This window comes from Phascolarctos cinereus, unplaced genomic scaffold, assembly GCF_003287225.1.
Source record: "Phascolarctos cinereus isolate Bilbo 61053 unplaced genomic scaffold, phaCin_HiC Scaffold_8;HRSCAF=390, whole genome shotgun sequence".
Lineage (NCBI taxonomy): Eukaryota > Metazoa > Chordata > Mammalia > Diprotodontia > Phascolarctidae > Phascolarctos > Phascolarctos cinereus.
The window spans coordinates 18,667,635-18,683,567 of NW_027556291.1; the positions used below are offsets into that span (position 1 = coordinate 18,667,635).

The 15,933-nt window shown below is 39.2% G+C and overlaps 1 long non-coding RNA gene across 1 annotated transcript in view; it reads right to left on the reverse strand.

The window, feature by feature from the left end:
- Nucleotides 1-2,070: 2,070 nt before the first annotated feature.
- LOC110198659 (uncharacterized) overlaps nucleotides 2,071-15,933 on the reverse strand; it is a 34,275-nt gene continuing 20,412 nt past the window's right edge. The window contains exons 4-5 of the long non-coding RNA XR_013483719.1: nucleotides 8,084-8,119; nucleotides 2,071-2,188 (exon numbers count right to left, since the gene is read on the reverse strand). This is a non-coding gene — a long non-coding RNA (uncharacterized LOC110198659). The remainder of the gene's footprint in view (nucleotides 2,189-8,083; nucleotides 8,120-15,933) is intronic.

Sequence of the window (15,933 nt, forward strand, 5' to 3'; positions counted from 1 at the left end):
ATTAGGTCTGAAAGGAGAATTCTCACAAACCTAGGGACAGAAATCTAGCAACTCAGGGATTTAAGCAAAGGCTTGCATTTCTATTCCCAGAAGCAGAAAGCCTTCCAGACAAATTCCTCTGGTCATTCAGTAAAGATTGACTCTGTACCTCTTGGGCACTGGGAATACAAAGTCCCTGCCCTGAAGGGGCTCTCCATCAAATGGAGGCGACAACCTGAAAACAACTCTGTACAACCAAGCCAGGTACACGGAAGTAAGGCACTGGGGGCTGATGGGTCAGGAAGGGTGAGCAGCCAGAAAACTGCAAGCAGGCCAATGTCGCCTGTATTGCAGGGTTTTATATTTGATCCTGAAGGCGATATACACTGGAGTTAACTGGGTAGAGTGGCCGAATGGTCAGATCACTTTGGAGGGGGGAGAGATTTGGGATAGGCAGACCAACCTGCAGCAACCCCGGGGGAGGTGGGAGGCCATATGTTGCAAAGGTGGAATTTGGTGGGTGAGAGGGCAGATGACACCTAGCACAGTAATAGGGAAGTCTGGAGGTCAGCAGAGAGATAATAACAACCCACAGAAGCCAATGAGATCACCAAGTGAAATAGCCTAGAGGGAGAAGCTCTAAGGTTGGCCCTTATGAAGAGTGGGAGGAAAGGTAAGGGACAACAGTGAGGGAGGCTGACAAATCAAGTGAGACGTTTCGAGGCTCGGGGAAACATGGCCATGTTTGTGGGCAGTAGGGAAGTACATCCGGGTGATGTACGATGAGGGAGCTCTCAGCAAATGTCCTGAATTTTTAAAAATGAAATTCAAGGCAAGATTCTTTGCTTAAAAGGAGCCATAAAAAGGTTTGCAAGAGCTGCTGTGGAGAGTGAGATGAGCTATAGAAAGTGCTGAGCACAATGTGAACCCAGGTGAATTTGTGTAGCATAAATTCATAGTGGACCCCGTGAGTGTAGCTTGGTGATGTTTCTCCACCTTTCAGCAGCAGATGATTAAAAGCTAAAGGGGTCAAGGGAAAGGAGTAAGTCGAGGCAGCAGGATGTTTGAGGGAGTATCTATTGGAGGTTGAAGTCTCATAGACTGGGAGCTACACACCACAGAAGGAAGGGGAGGATTCTGGAGGGCAGCAGACAGCAACTCCTAGGTCTGGATGAAAGATCGGGCAATGACGATGGCAACAGGAACCAGGGAGTATTCAAACTCCTCACCTCTAACCAGTGAGTCTGAGGAATGAGAGAGAAAGTGCGGCTAGAGACAGAAAAGGGTGCCCAGGAGACTAGGCTCAGGAGGGGGAGTAAGCATTTGCCCCTAAGGCAGAAGAATGGGGTGGGAGGGCTGATGGAAACAGCTGGAAGCCCTTCTCTTTTGAGGGAATTGAGGTACCCTCCCCAGCAATCAGAGAAATGTGAGACTGGAGGTTAGGGCTAAAGGACTGGAGAACCATTAGCATAGAGGTAATCTAGTCCATGGAAGCTGAGGAGTGAGCCCTGTGGGACACACAGCAAAGGAGAGGTCAGAAACAAATTGGGGGTGGAGGCACTGGCTACAGATAGCTTAGTGATGCAAGAGGAGGCAGGGAGCTCAAGGTGGTGAAAATCCTCTATGGTGAGTGGGGATACTTAACTACAGAGGGACAAAAGGACTGATGTGATACGAGGAGCACTCACTCTTGAGGTCTTTCACTTACTGCTGGGGGCAAGTGGCTTCCAAGGCTCAAAGGCATTGAGGTGTCCTATTGTAGTGCTAGGCCCTAGTACTTACTAGCTTTGAACTAGAAGTATAAATCTAGGGCTTCTAGATTCTAAGACAGCTGGGATTCTAAGAATAAATCTTTTGTTTAAAAGCGTTCAGGTCTTAAGTCAATCCAAAGCCTAGTGACTTCAAAACTATGATTAGAGGTGACCTAAACCCCCCCAAGTGTAGATTCCACTTAATTGTCCTAGAGCTATAAAGGTAGAACTTTTAGCCAAGGCTCATGTGTCCAGCTTTGAAGTATAAGACCACAGGATGGGGGTCAGTGTCTCTTGCTCTCCATGGACGTGGGAGCTGTTACCCCCCTAAAAAGTGAAAGAATTGGTTGCAGAACTTACCTGTCACAGTTTGGTTTGTCGAACGATATGGCTCTGGTGCCAAGGTGATGAAAAGGAGGCCAAGCAAAAACTGGCCTGAAGCTGCACCGAAGAATGTCCTTCAGCAGGAGCAGGAAAGAAGGAGATGGAAAGCCTTGTGAGAAGCCATACACGGTACAGTGTGTTACAAGCATGACTTCACAATAAGTTAATGTCTTATTAAATGCCCCCCCTTTTAGAGATAAAGAAACTGAGGCTCAGAGTGCTGATATGCTGGATCCAGAGTCAGCCACCATTTCTGCAGAGTACAAAGCCAGTTCCTAGTACTACTGGGATTGACTATTTTACAAAAACACAGAAAGAAGAAAAAATTACATTCGACCTAACTGGAGGACAAAGCAAATCTCATCCCAAAGGGTTTGGCTCCAAGTTTTAGCCAATTCAACTTTGGCCAGTCAGCCCTATATACCTTTTTAGCTGAGCAGTCAAAGGAGCAGGATTTCTCAAAGGTGGGAGCCCAGACCCCAGACATACCCAATAAGCTGTTCTCAAACTTATCATCTCCTCTTCACTAAAAATCCCAGGTTCCTGACTGGTCACTAAGATTATGGAAGTTGCAATGGAGATGGGACAGGAGGGTCCTGGAAAATACAAATTACTTGGGAAAGAATTCCCTATGTCATCAAAAAAAAAATGTGAAAACTGGAAAGCAATCAGGCAGAAAGTAGGATTAGACATATATAAACATACATGCGTAGATGTATGTGTATGTATATACATACACATACACACATCTATATATATATATATATATATATATACATGCACATACACACACTATACTACGTGACCAAGAGCCATTCCCCAATAGATAAGTGGTCAAAATGTAGGTACAAACAGTTCTCAAAAGAGAGATTTCAAACTATTAATAGTTATATGAACGAACACACCAAATCACTAATAATAGAGAAATGTAAATACTTTACACCCTGCAAATTGACAGGGATAGCAAAAAATGGAAATAGATTTTAATGTTGGACAGGCTATGATAGATACCAATGCATTTTGGTGAAGCTGTGAATTGGTACAACCACTTTGGAAAGCAATTTGGAATTACACAAAGTAACTAAAATGTCTATACCCTTTGACCTAGAGATACTATTATTAGGCTTATGTCCCCAAGGAAACCACTGCTAAGAACAAAGTCCCCATATATACCAAAACATTTATAGCAGTATGTTTTGTGATAGTAAATAAGTGGAAACAAAGTAGATGCCCATCAACTGGGGAATGGCTAAACAAGTGTTAGTACATGAATGTAATGGAATATTACTGTGATGTAAATAATGATGAATGTGATTAAATACAGAGAAGCATTGAAAGATCTATGTGAACTGCTGCAGAGTAAAGGAATACAGACAAGGACTACAACAATATAAGTGGAAAGAACTACAGGTCAAAAATCAAAAGTGAATATGGGAAAATTATAAAGAACAAGTATGGCTCAAAAGAGTAGATATGAGAGGATACCCGTACCCCACCTCTTACCAGGTGTTACACATATTTTTTGGATTTTTTAATGTATTTCATCAGTTGTACTGATTTTTCATTTTATCTTTAAAAATAAATATTTGTTACATAGGAGGGGAAAACTAGGATGATATAAAAAACAAAACCTAACAGGAGTCACTGGAGTGATGCGATCAGTCCAACGGCAGTAGGGGAAGAGAGGAGCAGAAGACACCACTTCTGGTGTTCATTCCGATTTCGGCATGTTGTCTCCCCAATTAGAACACAAAGCACTTGAGGGCAGGTACCATTTTTTGCTATTGCTTTCTATCCCCAGTGCTTTTGCACAGTGCTGCCCACAGAGTGCTTAATAAATGCTTATTGATTGATTCTATCTTCATATTTTTATGTTTTGTTTTTTAACTGGTAAAACACTGGACAGCTCCACAAGGGGTGAGCCAGTGTAGCAAACCAGATTTTAGATGAGCTCACTTTTGGACAACAGCAGGTGCCAGAAGGAAGGAGTGTAGCAAGCCTGATGGGCTCAATGTGATACCATGAAGGTAAGATACAAATGCCAGGAATTCATAAATGACCAAACCATATTACCTGGCCAGTTTAGCTTCAATTCCAGGCTTGCAAATAGTAAAATTCTCCTCTAAGATCCAGAGATGATGACAAATCAGATGTACTATTCATTGCCAAGGGGATCTAGATTTTGTGCAAATCCCCCCCCAAAGACAAGATAAAGAAAATTGGAAAATCAATCTGCACAATCTATATGAAGAGGGAGCGACAGCAGGATTTGTGCATTTAGGGCACAGTGAGAGAAAGTAACTTTGGTAAATAAAGCAAAGGGGTAAATCAATCTGCAAACTCAACAAAATGGGGTGAAAATAAGCTAACCAGTGCAAGTCCAACACTCCTGGGAGGCTTTCTAAAATGGCCTCTAAGCTATGACTACAGCAGGTGAGCTGCTTAGAGTGCCAAGGGACTTAGGAGATCGAAAACAGTATGCCGAAAGAAGGGCACTGATGCCCACAAACACATAGGAACATAACCTCAAGGAATCCTTCACCGCTAACTGGAGAGGAATGGAAAGCAATGGTAACTGACCAATGGACGACATGACTGATGTGATGATAACATTCACACATTCTTAAGAAGCAAAACAGACAAGATGCTACCACCACGATCATCTGCAATTAAAAAAAGGGGGGAAGAATGTGATCCAGAACTGTCAAGGGGAGGAAAGTGATATTACCCTAAAACTCTAAATTCACTTCTAATACTGTCGTAACATTTGCCCATTCTTGATACTCCCTCCTCTCTTGTACCCCCTGATAATACACTTTGCTCAGCCAATTACTTCCATCACACCTCCTGATTTCATCATTTAAAAGGCTGAAAACCAAATAGGGAAGTTGCTAATCTTGAATTCCACCCCAAAAGGAGGAACTTGGGCAGGGGGGAGTAACTATTTCATCTTAACCTAGGGTACAGGAGTAGATGGCCAGACAACGTGTGCATGCTCCATAGATTTAGAGAGAGCACATCTTAAAGCATCCAGATAAAGAACAGGTGGGTGCCCTGTGGACTAGCATTGTACAAGTCAGCCCAGGACAAGGAAAACTCCTCAAAACATAAACTCTGAAGACAAAGAGAAACAACTCTTGTGAGTAGGAAAAGGAAGAGACCAATAGGAATTCACATAGAATTTACTGACCAACTAAGAGTTAAAAAAAAAAAAAACATGGAGGGAGGATGAAGCAAGAAGCATGTCATGGTCCTCTGAGAGTTCCAGGAGTGTAAAGGCCCAGCATGTGCCAAGGCTACCTACCAAAAAATAATGGTCTTTGGAATAAAAAGGACAAAATAAAAATGACTAATTAAAGATCCAAATCCACATTAAGTAGGATAAACTAGCCCAAGAACATGTAGCTGCTCTTCATGAGTTCAAGTTACCAGGCAAAGATGAACCACCGCCATCCCGGGGTACCCAAATGCTTTGTTTGGTGAGCCACTCTCAGTGGGCAAATGAGGTACAGTTGCATTAAGGGAAGAAAATGTAGCATGCAAACCGGAGGCCAGTGACCTTTCTGGCATGGGAAGACTTATAGCATCTAATGTAAAAGGACCTTTTTTGGCCGTCGTAAACAGCTTTGTGCTAAATGCTGAGGATACAAACATTTCAGTTGATCCTCACAACCCTGAGAAGTAGGTGCTATTATTTGCTCCACTTTACAGATGCAGAAACTACGGCAAACAGAGGTTAAGTGACTTGCCCAGGGTTACATAGCTAAAAAGTGTCTGAGTTAGAATCTAGGGCGTCCTGACTACGAGTCCAACCCAAATGTGAAGCTAAACCTAATTTCTGCCAGGCGGCTTTTCAGTTTCCACATAACTTTTAATTAAATAGGGGAATTCTTTCCTAAGCAATTTATGTTTCCAGGGATAGCAAACACTGAGTTAAGTTCAATTATTTCTAATTTCCCTTGTCTAGACTGTTCCATTGATCTACTTTTCTACTTTTAATCAGTATGAAATATTTTTAATGATTACCAATTTATAATATAGTTTTGAGGCTTGGAAGCACTATTCTCCCTGCCTTTATTTCCCTTGATATTCAACATCTTGTTTTGCTCCAAATGAATTTTATTATTTTACCTAAATTCATAAAATATCCCATGGGTAGATTGATATAACATTAAAACTATAAATTAATTTTAGTAGCAGTAATTTTTGTGATATTGGCATGGCCTACACAAAATATTTCTACAGCAATTTTAAGTTGTTCAAGTTGTTTCTCATGTAACAATAATATTCTATCACTCAGATACCGCAATTTTTTTTTTTTGCAATTTCCAGGCCATGCCACTCACTTTGGTCCCAGTTCTTTGCTACCACAAAAAAGTACCTCTGTGAATACTGAACATTTTGGTGTTTATAGAAACTGTCTTTCTGTCTCTAATGTCACTGGGGACATGTGCCTACCACTGAAATTTCTGGGATAAGGGCTGTGGCCAGTTTAGTCACTTTTTTGCACACATCTACATTTTTTTCCCCTATTGGTTCAACACATTCTTACCACCACCATTGAAATGTGTGATATTTGTGTTCCAATTCAATAAACATTTGTATGCCCTCCTACCTTTGATTAATATCAATAAAATATGCTAAATGAATGTCAATTATTATTATTAAATTACTATCAATTTGTTGTTCTTGTTCACTTGTTTCAGTCACAACTCTTCATGACTCTATTTGGGGTTTTCTTGGCAAAAATACTGGAGCGCCATTTTCTTCTCCAGCTCATTTTACAGAGGAGAAAACTAAGGCAAACAGAGTTAGGTGACCTGCTCAGGGTCACATAGCTAGGAAATGTCTGAGGCCAGATTTGAACCCAGGAAGATGAGTCTTGCTGACTCCAAGCCCAGCACTCTATCCACTGTGCCACCTACCTGCCCTATAAAATTACTATCAATACTAGACATATCTGCACCAAATAGTATGGCATCTAAATTCTTAAAAGAAAAGTTAAATGTGAAGTAATAGTAAAACTATACTAATGAGGGACCTCAACTTACCCCTCTCAGACCTAGATAAATGTAACCCCAAAAAATGAAAAAAAAAGTTAAGGACCTGAACAGAAATTTAGATAAGTTAAATATGACAGACTTCTGGAGAGTAATAAGGTGGATAGAAGAGAGTATACCTATTTCTCAACTGTGCATGGCACTTTCAGAAAAACTGACCATGTATTAGGACATAAAACTTCACAAACAAATGCAGAAAAGGAGAAATATCAAATGCATCTTTTTCTGACCATAATGTAAAAGAAATACATTCAATAAAGGGCCTTTAAAGCAAAGATTAAAAATTAATTAGAAAGTAAATGACTTAATTCTAAAAAATAGATGGGTGAAGACCAAATCATAAAAACAATCAACAATTTCATTAAAGATAATGACAAGAATGTGACAACATACCAAAATTTGTGGGATACAGCCAAAGCAGTACTTAGGAGAAAATTTATATCTCTAAAGGCTTTCGTCAATAAAAGAGCAAATCAACAAACTGAGCGTGCAACTAAAAAAAAAACAAAAAACAAAACTAGAAAACTAATAGATTAACCACCCCCAATTAAGTACCAAAACAGAAATCTTGAAGATGAAAGGAGAAACTAACAAAACTGAAAATTAAAAAAAAATCAATTAGCTAATAAATAAAACCGGAAGCTTTTTTTTAACACAATAAAATAAATGAGACATTAGGTAATTTGATTTTTAGAAAATTTAAAAAAATATAAATTAGCAGAGCAGGAAATAGAATACTTAAATAACCATATCTTAGAAAAAGAAATTGAACAAACCATGTAGGAACTCCCAAAGGAAAAGAAAAACAGGACCAGATGGTTTTGCAAGCAAATTCTACAAAACATTTAAAGAGCAATTAATCCCAATATTACACACTCTTCGAAAAATATATAGGAAAAGGAGTCTTACCAAATTCCTTTTATGACACAGATATGGTCTTGATACCTAAAGCAGGGAAAGTCAAAACAGAAAAAGAAAGCTATAGAATGACTTGCCTAATGAACATCGATGCATAAATTTTCAATAAAATACAGCATAGAGACTACAGCAATGTATTACAAAGAACAGGCTGCATTTATATCACGAATGCAAGACTGAATCAACATTAGGGAAACTATTAGTATAATGGACTGTATTAATAACAAATCAACAAAAATCATGAATATTTCAATGGAGGGATAAAAAAAGCTTTTTACAAGATATAACACTCATTCCTGTTTAAAAAAAAAACACTAGAAATCATAGGAATAAATGGAGCTTTCTCTAAAATGATAAGTAGTATGCATCTAAATACCAAGACTAGCATTAAGTGTAATAGGAACAAGCTTAGAGGCCTTTCTGATAATATCAGGAGTGAAGCAAGATGTCTATTATCATCATTACTATTCGATATTGTGCTAGAAGTGCTGCTTGTACCAATAAGACAAGACAAAATTTGAAGGAATAAGCATAGGCAAAGAGGAAACAGGATTATATGGCTTTGTGCATATGATACAATGGTTAACTTAGAGTCTCCTAGAGAGTCAACTAAAATAACCAAAAAATTAACAACTTCGACAAAGCTGCAGCATACAGAATGAACCCACACAAATCATCAGCTTTTCTATATATTACCAGTAAACTACCAACAATATAAAATACTTAGTCTACCTGCCCAGACACACACAGGAACTATATGAACACAGTTACAAAACGCTACACAAATAAAGGCATAGCTCAACAATTGGAGAAACTTCCAACTGTTCATGAATAGGCCAAGGTCATATAAACAAATACTACCTAGATTCATTCCCTCATTCAGTACCATACTAACTACCAAAGGGTTACTTTAGACATTCAGCTGGAAGAACAAATGGTCAAGAATCACAAGAGAATCAATGAAAAAAAATGGGAAGAAAACCAGGCAGTACCAGATCTGAAACAAACTATACTATGAAGTTGTATTCATCAAAATCTGGTACTGAGTAAGAAATTGAGAGGTTAATTAGTAGAACAGGTTAGGCATAATATACAGAAGCAAACAAACACAGTAACCTAGTGGCTGATAAACCTAATGATCTAAGCTAGTTGGACAGGAACTTACTATTCAACAAAAACTGCTGGGAAAACAGGAAAATAAGCTGGCAGAAACTACATATAGACCAACAGTAACACCACATACTAAGAGAAGCTCAAAATGGGCACATGATTTAGACAGAGAAATCATAAGCAAATTCAAGGAATGTGGAAGTAATTACCTTTCAGATATATGGATAGGGGAAGAATTCATGACCAAACAAGAGGTAGAAGGGCTCAAAGGAGGTAAAATGGATATTTTTAATTGCAAAAAATTTAAAAGTTCTTGCACAACTAAAACCAATTCCATTAAAATTAGTAGAGAACTGGGAAACTGGAAATAAATCTGGAACAAATTTCTCTGATAAATCGTATTTCTGAGATATATAGGGAACTAACTAAAATTTATAAAAATAGGAGCCATTCCCCAATTTACATACATTTCCATGTGTGTGTATAATATATATGTAATATACATTATACATAATATATATTATATATTATACATTATGTATAATATATATTATACATTATATATAATATACATTATACATAATATATATAATATATTATACATTATATATATAATATACATTATACATAATATATATAGAATATATTATATATTATATATAATATATATTATACATTATATATATAATATACATTATACATAATATATATAATATATTATACATTATATATAACATATATCATACATTATATATATAATATACATTATACATAATATATATAATATATTATATATTATACATTATATATAACATACACATTATATGTATAATATATATTATACATTATATATATAATGTATATTATACATTATATATATAATATATATTATACATAATATATATATGTTTTATATATATATACAAGCTCTACAAAAAGTAGCAAAGAATTGGAAACTGAGAGGAAGAGCTGAACAAAGTACGATATATGAATGTGATGCAATACTATTGTGTTCCCTAAGAATCTAAGAAATGATGAAGGGGATGGTTTCAGAAAAACCCAAGAAAACATCTATGAAATGATGCAAAATGAAGTGAGAAGAACCAGGAGACCAAGTTATGCAATAATAACAGAATTGTAAAGACAATCAACTTTGAAAGACTTAGGAACTGATTAACACAATGACCAACCACAATTTCAAAGGACTCATGATGAAATATGCTCTCCACCTCCAGATAGAGTTGATGTACTCGAGTATAGATTAGAGCATATTTCTTTTCCTATCCTTTTTTGGGGGGGAGAGGAACATGGCTAATGTGGGAATTTGTTTTGTATGACTAGACATATTTGTGATGAATTTTACTGTTAGCTTCTCAGTGAGTGGGGAAGGGGAAGAAGGAGGGAGAGAAATCAGAACTCAAAATAAAACTGAATTTTAAATTTTTTTTGAATACACAAGTTGTATTAGTTGCTTAATTTAGTCCAGGTTCATCTACTTTCCCCCAAGGTACTCCCTTGCTCCCCCTCTCACTGCCCACAGTCACAAGGTCAAAGACTAGACTCCCTTCTCCTAGAACTGAAAAAAATGGACACAAAGCTCAAAAGACCTTTCTCTTTACAGCATGGTCTCTCCCCAAATGCTATGAATTAAAAAAGTCTCTGAGATCATCCAAGAGCAACTATGGCAAAAGAGGCAGTGGCTAATGCTGGCAGGTCTTTCTGAATACCTCTAAAGTCCAACAGAAAGCCTCCCCTTCAAGACATGGTTGGCCAAATGGAACCACTTATGGAATACCTATACATGTGTCCCCAAGGCATTTCCCTTGAATATGATCCCAATTCTCCCAGAAGCAGGTTCCCTAGCATCCTCCAAATGGAAAGGTTGCATGGAGCAAGCACATGCCTTAGACCCCCATTACTTCCAGAACAGAAAGAAAGTCTGGTGTTTCACAGTTTTGGGAGCACATAATTACTGTATGTGGGCAATTAAAAAGAAACCGCAAATAAGGTTCTTCCTTTTAGCTTTTAATAAATAAATAAATGGCTTTCCAGTATGAGTCCTGACTATGTAATTAATTTTCATAACATTCCAATTTTAACATGCCATCATGAGAAAATCTGAATATATCACATTCACTGTTTGAATGCCTTTCTTCAGGCAATGTGGAAAATGGTCAGTAAGTAGAGCGGCTTCTGAAAGCTTTGTGGGTGAGGGGGATGGAAGAATTTATATAATGAAAAAGAAAACGATAAAGAAATATTAAGACAACCAAGAGTGGGAGATTTAACATGCTTTAGATGATGACTTTACTATTCTTTTCAAGTGAACACAACATTGAAAAGCAATACAGTATACTTAATGTTAAATCCCCTATCAAGGGCTAATGTTATATTATAGTTTATTATGTCATAATAAAGCCACAATTTTTATGAGGCCATAGCTTAGGAATGCCAGAGTCATGAAAATTTTACAGAAAATACAACTCTTTTATGTTGGTAATTTGGCCGTTGGCGCTTAATTTTATGCAAATGTTTATTTTGCCATTATGTATTACAAATACAGCCTCTATGAATAAGGTCTAAACAGAGCAAAGAGTGAACTTCCTGGGCCAAATAAGTGGGTATGGAAATCTCTGACAAGAACAATTGTCCAGCTTGGCAACCCTTCCAAAAGAATCATTTGAAGCAGATGGGGAAAATGATCTGTTGGAGAATCCTACCCATCCAAGTACAATCATGAGAAGCCTCATCTCCTGATTAAAAAAAAAAAATTAAGGGGCTATGGGCCTTTGAGAAATATTTATGAAAAACACTCAGATGTCCAACAGACCTTCCATATATTGATCAGGAAATAAAACCCATTTATGTAATATGAAAGCCAGGAAAGAATTCCATGGGAAACAAACAAACAAACACATTTGCCTAAGGAGATGAACAAGAACCTTTTGAAGATCTGATTCTCGTCCCATGTGCCTCCATGTCTGCTTCTAGGGATCCTTCAAGGACATCGAGTTTGGGAACCTTCTGTGTTAGGAATTTAAAGCCTTTCATAACCACCATTTCTTTCCTTCCTCAAACACCATTTATCACTGTTGAGTTGTTTCAGTCACGTCCAACTCTCTGTGACTCCATGTGGGGCTTCTTGGCAAGGATACTAGAGTAGTTGGCCATTTCCTTCTCCAGCTCATTTGAGACATGAGGAAACTGAGGCAAACAAGATTAAGTGATTTGCCCAGTGTTAACACTTCTAGTAAGTGTCTGAGGCTGGATTTGAACTAAGATCCTCCTGACTCCAAATCAAGCAAGCTGTCTACTGCACCATCTAACTGTCCTTCACACACTATAGTCCAGCTGAATTTAGCTTTTGGCTGTTTCTCACACACAGTATTCCATTTGTTGTTGTGCTCTCCCCATGCCTGGAATGTACTTCTTCCTCCTGGAATTCCTTCCTTCAAATATCAACTCAAGCGTGGCCACCTCCCATTGGAGGGACCTCTCCTGACTCCTCACCCCCAGCTAGAAGTGGTTCATGCCCTGCCTACAACAACTCCACCAATGAACCACTGGGCCTTGCCATTTGCCCTGCCACTAATCCCTCTTGAGAGACCTAACATGCTCAGTACTGGAACACCTATGCCATCTTGACTGGTGAATGCAACACAGGTTCCATTGTATCTGACTGACCCCAGCCATGATTAACACAGTTCCCTGGGCATTTTATTGCCATCCATCTCACTTACCACTGCACTCTCCAGGCCACTGGACCTCACCATTCACCCTGCCATAAGGGGACCATATACCCTCCTTCCCCTTCCAGCTCTGGGAAAGTCATTAAATTACTCAGTACTACTTTTGCTAATGGAAAGACTATTCATCAGTTCCCTTATAGCTCCACCACTCACCATCCCCTTGGCTTGTCAAAACAAAACACCTCCTCCCTGGCTACCACTCCCCTAAAAGTGATGTTCTCTCCCCCCTCCCATTAGCAAGTAAGCTTCTTGAAATCAACAATTATCTCACTTTTAAATTTGTGTTCACAACTTGACGCAATATTTGGCACATAGTAAGCACCTGATAAATGCTTTTTAAAAAAAAATTCATTCATTCATTATGGATTTTACATCTACTTTTATATATATATTCTACCTACTTCTGTGTATACATGTTGTTTTCTCTGATAGAATGCAATCTTCTTGAGGAAAGGGAAGGCATTTTTTTCTTTCTCTCTCCAGTACTTAGCCCTGCATCCAATACAACATGGAAACTTAATAAATGCTCATGGAGTGACAGACAGAGTGAAATGCACAAAGGCCTGGTCACCTTTGGTATATGGCAAGACTGGGCCAAAGAAGTTTATTTGGAGCCCAAGCCACCGACACAACCAGCATCAGCATTCACAGCTTTGCTGTGGTACTGCCAGTCCACTGTCACCATCCAGCCAGAGACAGTGTAGCATGTGACAGATTGCAAGGCCAGACTGCAAGTCAGGAAGACCTAGGTTCAAATTCTTCCTAAGATACTTTCTACCTGTGTCACCCTAAGAAAATCGCAACTTCTCTGAACCTCATGTTTCCTCATCTGTAAAACAAGGATAATGATAGTTCCTACCTCACAGGGTGGTGATGAGACTCAAATGAGACAATGTAGGTATCTTGCAAACCACAGAGCACTGATAAGAAGTCACATTTGTGTCATCTCTGAATTGCTAAACCTGCTGGCCCATCGCCAGGCCTCATCCTTCTCGACTTCTCTGCTACATTCGACGCTGTTTGCCCCCTCCTTCTGAAAATCTCTGTGCTTTCCTAACGATGATCTCTCCTGGTTTCCTCCTACCTGTAGGACTCCTCCTTCTTGGTCTCCATCACTGGTGATGATGATAACCACCTACATTTAGATTGACTTTACACACATTACTTCATCTGGTCCTCAAGAGAATCCTGTGAGCTAAGTGCTAGAGTTAATATGAACCCCATTTCTGAGATGAGGAAACTGAGTCACTGAGCAGTGAAGTGACTTGCCTGAGGTCGCACAGCTACTGCATGAGGTGGGAACTGAGTCCAGGTCTTTGTGATTCCCCCCTCTAGCTCTCTATCCACTACTGCATACTTCCTTCCTTAGATCATCATGTGTATTCTGCCCTCCAATATGGGCCCTAAAGCTCTAACCGGGTTCTCATCTCTCCTCTCTCTATGATTTCTTTCAGGAATCTACAGTGGCTCCCTATTGCCTCTAGAATAAAATACAAGCTCCTCTGCCTGACATCGAATGCCTTTTTCCATCTGTTGACTGCAGAGGGTCTAAGTCCAGGGACACTGGGTCCAGAGGATACCGATATGCCCTAGACTCTTGGATCTTTCTGCCAGTTGATTGCAATTGGTTGATAATGAAGCCATCCATAAGTATGATTGAAATAAACGATTCTGTCCAATTTCAGAGAATCACCAACTCTCCTAGTTGGAAGAGACTTTAGGGGTCATCTAGTCCAACCTCACAAATGGTTACCTCAATACCTACAATGATGTAGAAGCCACCACTTCCTAAGGCAGCTCATTCCATGTTGCAATTGCTGTAACTGTGGGAAAGATTGTTTTTTCCTTACCCAATGCCTATAGTTGCCTCTTTGTAACTTCTCTCCATGGCTTCAAGTTCTGCCCTCTGGAGCCAAGCAGGTCTACTCCTTCTTCAAATACTGGAAGGGAGGCATCATACCTGCTCACCCCACCCCCATCATGTCTTCACTTTTCCAGTTGGAACATATGCAGTTCCTTCAACTGATTCTGGCTAAGGCCTGGTCCCCTTCTGGTTATCCTTTTCCTGACTGTTTTCAAACTTATCAATGACCTTCCTAAAACGTGATGCCCAGAACTGAATCCAATAGCCCAAATTCAGTATAACCCAATGATAAGAAATCCCCACTTCACTAGCACTTCAGGCTTTACAAAGCACTTTCTTCCCAACAACACTCTTGGTTGGTTGTGCAAACATTAGCTCCATGTCATATATATGAACCTGAGGCTCAGTGATGTTGCACAGCTATTAAGCAGCAGAGACAGGATTTGAACCCGTGTCCTTGGGACTTGAAACTCAACAGACATTACACAACATTATGTTGCCCACCCTATTTAAATGTATTTGTTTTAGAATTTAATTTTTATTCACATCCTTGTATCACCCACAGTGGCCACCTCTGGGACAGACTGGCTAAAGCAAATGTCAGATTATGCAAATCACTGTACCACAGAAGACACAGTGAACCAGGGCACAGAGATCCCAGTGAATTGCTGAAGGCCTTGCCTTTGGGTGCAACCTCAGTGGCGACACCGCTGCCTGAGCTGGAGAGGCGTCCTGAATGGCACCAGGGACAGAATGACCACCCTTTCTCTGACAGCCAACCTCACTAAGTCTGGAGATGCCTGTCACCAGGTGGCCTGCAGACAGAGGCCTGTTTTGGCCACAGCAGCTTTCAGAAACCGTCCATAAAGTGATCAAGGAGCCATACTCCAGTGCCACGCCACACCGACGAAATTATGGCCACCTGCTTTATTGAAGCATGATGAAAATGACATTGTTGTCTATTTCGGTTCACAATGAGATCTAAATGCGTTGAGTTCGCAATGCTCTGACTCTGAAAGTAGCCTGTGCTCATTTGTTCATTTGCATTAAAGATGGTAAAATATACCTTTGTTTCTCTTTAAAACAATCTTGTTTTAAATGAATTCTTAAAGATGTCA